Source organism: Durio zibethinus, chromosome 15 (assembly GCF_047325235.1).
Source record: "Durio zibethinus cultivar Kanyao isolate XHJ-2024 chromosome 15, ASM4732523v1, whole genome shotgun sequence".
NCBI classification, from domain to species: domain Eukaryota; kingdom Viridiplantae; phylum Streptophyta; class Magnoliopsida; order Malvales; family Malvaceae; genus Durio; species Durio zibethinus.
This window is the reverse complement of record NC_143176.1, coordinates 4,356,493-4,364,180: the sequence shown is the minus strand read 5'-3', so window position 1 is coordinate 4,364,180 and position 7,688 is coordinate 4,356,493. Positions and strand designations below refer to the sequence as shown.

The 7,688-nt window shown below is 35.3% G+C and overlaps 1 pseudogene across 1 annotated transcript; it reads right to left on the bottom strand.

The window, feature by feature from the left end:
• Nucleotides 1-1,502: 1,502 nt before the first annotated feature.
• LOC111301648 (G-type lectin S-receptor-like serine/threonine-protein kinase At4g27290) lies at nt 1,503-7,603 on the bottom strand (annotated as a pseudogene). Its single transcript, XR_016328076.1, has 8 exons — nt 6,886-7,603; nt 4,649-6,807; nt 4,175-4,312; nt 3,269-3,426; nt 2,751-2,961; nt 2,376-2,613; nt 2,125-2,275; nt 1,503-2,050 (listed from the first exon to the last, which is right to left on the bottom strand). The product of XR_016328076.1 is annotated as a G-type lectin S-receptor-like serine/threonine-protein kinase At4g27290 (transcript).
• Nucleotides 7,604-7,688: the final 85 nt, after the last annotated feature.

Below are 7,688 nucleotides of genomic sequence, written 5' to 3'. Positions count from 1 at the left end.
ATTTTTTTGTATAAGAAAAAGAGAAAAACTAAGCTTTTATTCTTCTTTCGATTAGTAGTCAATAGAAAATAGTAGAATAAGCTAAGACCTATTAAAAAAATTGAGTTATTTATCAATAGGTCTTATACATTTTTCATTCTTTATTAAAGAGTCCCTCCACTTATAAAAATATTTGAAATAATCTTTTTTTTTTACGGGTATTACATCTGATCTATCATTGAGGGGCACTTCTCTATTTGCTACCCATGCACCAGTCATGACAGACTTCTTGAACCATATTCCCAAGTATCGTCTGCTGCAAGAACCAAGGCTAAAAAATCCTAGTTCAAAGATCCCACCGGCTGATTCTAAGACCTCACCGTCTTTAATTGACTGAGTTGTATTTATGCTGTCAATTATAGTGGATACTGTTAAATTATAGGCTATAAAAAGGAACAAAGTAAAAGCAAGACAAAGCCTTCCATTGACAAGATGAGAAACTGAAGACTTGAAGACCCCCTTCCATGAATGATGGTTCCCATCAGAATGGCACATTTCCATGAAAAGCTGTAAGATGTACAGCCCTTAGCCTTAGGTTCCTTTTTAGTAGAACTGGTAAAGTTTTCTTCCGGGAACAAATTTTCAGCCTTCAGGATCCATATGAAAGAAGAATTAGCAAATTTTCTGTTAAAGATCAATGAAATTAGAACTAAACTAATCATTTTCTTTTCAACGCCCTACACCTTAAAATTTCTTGTAATGTCATTTTCTATTTGCCTGGTCAATATTTAATAGTTAGACTTGAAATATGGTTTGAGAGATAAAGAAAAGAGTTTTCTTCAAACACTCTACAAATCTAGCAAAGTAGCGAAGTTCAAAATTTTGTGGCCCATTACTGTTGTCTTTGTGCAACATGTGTTCTAACTGGACTACAACTCCACAGGCAGACCTCGATGTGCTGAACCACCAAAAATTGGTCTCTTGGCATGACTAAAAGATAATTGATTGTCAAAATTCTGCCACTTCTCCGGGACCTCAAAATTAGGGTGTCATTATCATCTCTAAGTGACTAAAATGCATTTCTTTTGTTCTTCTTTGTACAATTTTCTTCTACCACAATAAATAATAGGACCTACGAAAATTGCCAACCATTTCTAACTGTTATTAATTAAAGTGTTCTTCAAGGATTTAAATGACTGTGATTCACAAAGGAAGAGAACATAAAAAAATTTAATCAGTAGGTAAGATTGATATATCATTTTCTCTTCAATGACCTACACACACACACACACACACACACGCAAAAAAGGAAAAGAAAAAACTTCCTATTGCATGTCTTGACTTTTATGGCATTTCATGTTTGCATTATCTACGGGGTATTATAAATTTGAAAATGTTGTATTTTGTTTGATTCTCATGCAACAATATTAGGACAACAATAATTTAAAGTCTCTACAAATAAGTAGAATAACTAAAAAAAAACACTTTGGAGTAGTTCATTGAAGATTTTTTTGGCTTGCGGCGGCCAATCCTGGATATCTCTTTCCTGATATACAGACCAGGGCTAGATTTAAAATCAATATTCTTGCAGTCTTTTATCTTCAAAGGATAGTTAGCTTTTAATGAAGAAAGCAATTCTCAAAAAGAAATACCAGCAATAATTAATCTGAACAGAGAAAATTCATTATACCTCTAAGACAACAAATGTGCAACAATGACAATGACCATTTCTAAGCACATGTACCAATTGACATGACACTGTCAGTTATCTTGCCTCTACGTCTGTAATGGTGAAATCATTACGTGAAAGCAGTTTGAACTGCCTTGTCGAAGAACCAGCTTCAACCAGATCCCTTTGGACGAAAAAACCTGGTTGTTTAGGCTGAGTCAAGGGACCTTGACTTCCCAACATCAGAAGAACATTAGACATGTTTGGTCTATCATCTGGACTTTGTTGTACGCATAACAGGCCTACATGAATAGATCGTAGCACTTCAAAAGGATTGCTGGTGTCCCTAATTGGTGATTCAATCACCTCCAGGGATTTCCCTTCAGCAAAGAGCCTCCAAGTCTACACAACAAACAGCAATTTAATAATAGCAGATTTGGTATTGAGAGTTAATAAGATTAATAATTAGTACATACATGCCCAAGAAGATTAAGCTGGTGATCCGGATGACAGAATCCCCGGTTTCTCTTCCCACTCACTATCTCTAGCACCAATACACCAAAGCTAAATACATCAGATTTAGTTGAGTAGACACCTTTAAATGCATACTCCGGAGCAATGTAACCACTGCACAAAATCATGAATGTCATAGACAATATATAGGACACAATTGCAACAAGATCATCTTGAAATATAAGAACTATATCATTTTGAAGACATCACTTACTATGTTCCCACCACTTTCTTGGTATTTACCGTCGTTTCCTTTTCTCCAAAACTTCTAGCCAGGCCAAAGTCCGAAATTTTTGGATTCATTTCATTGTCTAACAGTATATTACTAGCTTTCATATCTCTATGTATTATTCTTTCTCTTTACTCTTGATGGAGATAAAGGAGACCACGAGCAATCCCGTTGATAATGTGAAAACGCGTCGGCCAATCAAGGAACATGCTTTGAGATTGATCTGATTAGTTTTCAAAACAGATTAAAGCCATTTATTGCTAATAGATCACTGAATATAAAATCTTAGTCAGGATTATATGATGGAAGCACTAATGTATACCAACTGAACCAAATTTTCAAGCTTGGAGGAAGACATACCAAAAATAAAGAAGTCCAGGCTTTTATTAGGCATAAATTCATAGATCAATAGCATTTCGTCGGCTTCAATGCAGCAACCTAGAAGCTTCACTAAATTCCGGTGCTTAAGTTTTGCAGTGTGTATGACTTCATTTTTGAACTCATCAAGTCCTTGTCTAGAAGTTTTTGATAGCCTCTTGACAGCAAATTCTTGTCCATTCTTCAAGACACCCTGAAATGTTTAAACCAAATATTCAATCTTGTATACCTGATATTTGGCCAATAATAATTTGTAATCGTATAAGTGAGTCTGCTCTCTTTTTGCATAATTAAAGCTTCTTCCATCCCGATTCCCAACCACCATACTCAAAAAGAAAATGGAGGCAAAAGAGAGAATTTTTTTTGTTTTATATCCAAGTTTGAAGCCTTTGTATGTCAACACGGAGAGGTGATATCAGAGAGTTTCAACTCTACCAACAAACAAAATATCATTGAGTTGCCAAATCGACAGATCGCATTGCAGTATAGCAGATTGTTACCTTATAGACAGATCCAAAACCACCTCCTCCTAGTTTATTTTCTGTTGAAAAGTTATCAGTTGCACAAGCAATTTTGGCCAAGTCAAACGATGGTAATACTAGATCTGCCTTATGATTTTTTACATCAGAACTGCTTTCATGGACAAATCTCAGCCATCCTGCATAGAAGCAGCTGGAGTAAATGTAAACAACACAGCACAAGCAGTGCGGTTGCAAAAGTCATGTTTGTCAGTAAAATTTACAAATCATTATCCCAGAAAGGTCTTGTTTTAAGTTAGCTCCAGGCTTGTTATAAATAGGCAAACTATTCAAGTATAAACTAATACATAGTATCATGCATCCCTTTCCACTCGTTTCCTCAACCAAATTGTTCGCTGCAAAGTTTAATCATGTTAGTCATTTCAGTTCGCAAACACTGCAGTCAATATCATTATTGACATTTCCTGAAACCAATGTAAATCTCGCACTTGAGAACACAAGTGATATGCGCAAATTATACTATGTACTATAGTCTATGGAATGGATTCTTGCTCAATTCAAGTAGTCGATCTCATGTAAGACTTGTTCTCCTGTTTAGTTCCCTGTCATCAAGTTCTGTTTTGCTATCATTTTCCAAATGGAGGATTGCAATGTTTAAATTAGGATTCCAAACATGAGATAATATTGGCCTTCCAAGGAAGAAAACATCTAGTTTCTCTGAGCTTAAACAATAGAATCTATTTTCTCATAATCATGTAGTTGAAATCGTTTAGTCATAAAGTTATTTTCCAACTTGGTTGTGTCAAGTGAAAATTTCAGGTTAATTCCTATATTCCACTTTCAACGAAAAAGATTCCAATAACAGACTAATGAAGAATGAAGTTTAAAAAAAGAAAGAAAGGAGTCTTAGTAACAGATGTGGTGTACCAGGCATCATATTGTATGTCTTCCTCCAATAACGCAGGACCAGGGCTAGGCCAAAGATCAAAACTGTTGCAGACAATGTAGATATGACTGCAATTCTCACTCTTTCCTTCTCATTGGATTTAATACTCTTAGTTCGGTCTAGAAATAGAGCAAATCATAAAAGTAATCAAGAGTTAAAAACCATAAAAAAAAATGGAAAATTAAGTATTTAACTATAGTGCCCACAATTGGTTACTAGGTTGCAACTACAACTCAGGCCTATTGGTTAATCAATTCTTTTAGAACATAAAGCTCTGACAGAGGCTACCAAAATATCTATTCATTTTTTTCACAAAAAAGCCAATCATTAGATGCCTAGATCTATACAGTCCAAAATCATTTTTTTTTTATCCTTTTTGAAAGGAAAAAGAAACAAAATTCACTTTATTAGACCCTGACATATTGAAGCTTTAGGGATAAGTGAAAACTACATACCTAGTTCTGATGCAGCCATTCTTATATAAATTTCTTGTCCATTTTCAGTGAACTCTCTAATGTCAACGAGGTTAACAAACCAAAGCAAGCATCCACTTCCACCTTTTCTTATATCCAAATTCGCATAAGCTGTACATGAGCAGTTCTTTTTGCAGAGGTTCTTGCACTCCTCAAGATTCATGCTGTAGTTAAACCAGGATTGTCGTGAATCTGGCAACTTTACTCCAGAGTACTTTATAAACCCATCACTAGAGCAGTTTAATGGAGTCTTTCTAACACACCCATGTGACCAAAGTTTAGTGTCCCATTTTTCCCGAAATTTTGGCTCAAATCCTTTCAAGCAACTGCATTCTGGTGAGTTACTTGCAGTGCAGGTACCATATGAACCACAGAGTGCATAATTGTCACAGTTATCCATTTGTACTGTTGTATAAACTTCCCAGCCTTGTGTTCTATTGATCCAAACGAGGCGCTGCCACAGTCCATTCTGAGTTAACACCATTGTTGAAGGAATTGAGTTATTACGAAGGTTGTGGCTGTAATATACCTCTCTCTTATTCAATACAAATCCAAATGTAAATATAGAGTTTGGTTTTAGTCCAGTTGTGCCACTAAACCGTTCACCATTCCAAGGACCAGGACGATATCTAACAATGGAACCTTCTCTCAAAATTAATTCTGGAAATCCACCAAGCTCATGCCCCAATGTAAAATTGCCATGGGAGGGATCATCAGGGCTCTTCCAGGATGACAGGTATCGATTAAGCCCTGTTATTAAGTTCATTCCAAGCTTCATTCCTGGTAGGAATGTATTACCAGGATAATCAAAGCTCTGCCACAAGAAGTTTTCAGGATTATTTTCATTCTCTTCTTTCAAAATAAGGTTTCCTGAATCCAAGAGCTGTGCAACCGGATTATGAACAGGTCCGGATGAGTTTGAAGACCAAACGGTTCTACCTTCATGGTTTAGAAGGACTAGAATCCCCTGGTTGGTAACTTTTAGAACACCTGATGAACTGTTGAGCGGAACATCTCTATTGGCTACCCATACAACAGTCTTGACAGATATTTTCTTGTACCATATTCCCAAGTATCTGTTCCTGCTACCAACCGGGCTAAAGAATCCTAGTTCAAACATTCCACCTGCTGAAACCATGGTCTCATTATCTCTGATAGAGACTGTTGTATCTATGGTGTCCACTGCAGTGGACATACTTGGATTAGGCAGCAAAAATGAGGCAAAAAGAAGTATGATAAAGCCTTCCATTGTTTGGATGCAACTCTGAAAGCCCAGAAGACAATGAAGAAACAAATATCATTAAAATTGGTCCATATAATTACAGGTCTGACGTCTTGAGGTTTGAATTTCAACATTATGATTCGTAAGAATCAGCATAATATTCTTGTCATATTGGCGCAATAGAAAATATACATAGAAAATATATATAATAAGGTGACTAAGAGAGAAGGAAATGTAAGTTCAAATCTCTTTGTATAGAACTTAGAAAAATATTGCAGGTCTGCAATCCATTTCTGACTGTCATTAAAGCTTTAATATTTTAATGACACAAAAAAAAAAAAAGGAAGAAGAAGAAATTTGATTTGTGAATGTGAATGATCCACCATTAATTTTCTTATCCATTGACTTTTTTCAAACTTGAATTTTCTACTGAATATAGCAAGTTTGAAAATTGCATGTTATTAATTTTGTTTGACTCTTATGCAACAGTCTTAGGAAAAAAGATTACTGAATGTCTCTTAAATCGTTCACATAGTTTAATGTTTTAATCAAATTAAATGAGTGAAAATATTGGTTGATCGAAGGAATGACAACATTGTTAAGCAATGTTAATTATCTTGCATCTAATTCTGTAATGGTGAAATCATTAGATGAAAGTGGTTTGCAGTGTCCTGAATCCTAAGAACCGGTTCCAACCAGATCCTTTTCAGTGAAAAACTCTGGTTGTTTAGGCCAAGGAAAGTGCCTTCAGTACCCACATCAGAACCACTTTAGACATGTTTGGTCTATCTTGTTCACTTTGTTGCACGCATAACAGACCTACATGAATCAATCATAACACTTCACAAGGGTTGCTGGTTTCCCTAATTGGTGATTCAATCATACACAAGGATTTCCCTTCAGCAAATAGTCTCCATGCCTGTGGAACAAACACCAGTTTAATGATAGTAGACTTCAACTAACATTTGAGAGTTAATAAGCTCATAATTGCACTTACATGTCCAAGAAGATTAAGCTGGTGATCTGGATGACAGAATCCTCCGTTTCTGTTCCCACTTACTATCTCTAGCACCAATACACCAAAGCTAAAGACATTAGATTTGATAGGGTAGAGTAGCGAGTCAGAGAATTAAAAAGCGATTGGGTTGCGAAATAGCGGCCTCTATTTTGCAGTAGCGACACCCGCCGAAACCGTTATCCACCGTTATTAAGATGTGAGAATCGATTCACACACAAATCGATTTTTCACGATCGCAAATGGCAACACAACGAAAAATAGTGACAAAAACGAACCGCTATAACCGCTATCAAGTCCGGGAAAAAAAAAACCAATCCTAAATCACAACAATCACTCAACAAAAATTTTATGTTTCAATTTATAAATAAAAGAAAGAATTAATCTAAGGAAATAATAAGATATTCACTTAAAAAGTATTTTTTTTTCATATTTTGTTGCTCTTTTAGAAATTTCGTAACCCTTTCCAACTGTCACAGTGGTATGGGTTCTTTCTCTTTTCAATCTTGGTACAGATGAAACGAGATTTGAAAATCGAATTGAAGCAAAAGATATGAATATAACATGAAGTGGTTTGCTGTGTATCGTGAAACGAGGGAAACGAAAGAGATGCAAAGAAAATGGATAAGGAAGAAAGAGACACAAGGAATGAAAAAGGTGGAGAAGAAATAAAGGATATTGGGTCACATAATTGTGTTTAAAACTAATAAAATTAATGTTTTTTTTATTTTATTGTTTAGATAAAATTTTGAGAGAAAAAGTTTGGTAAAAAATAAGAATTTGAG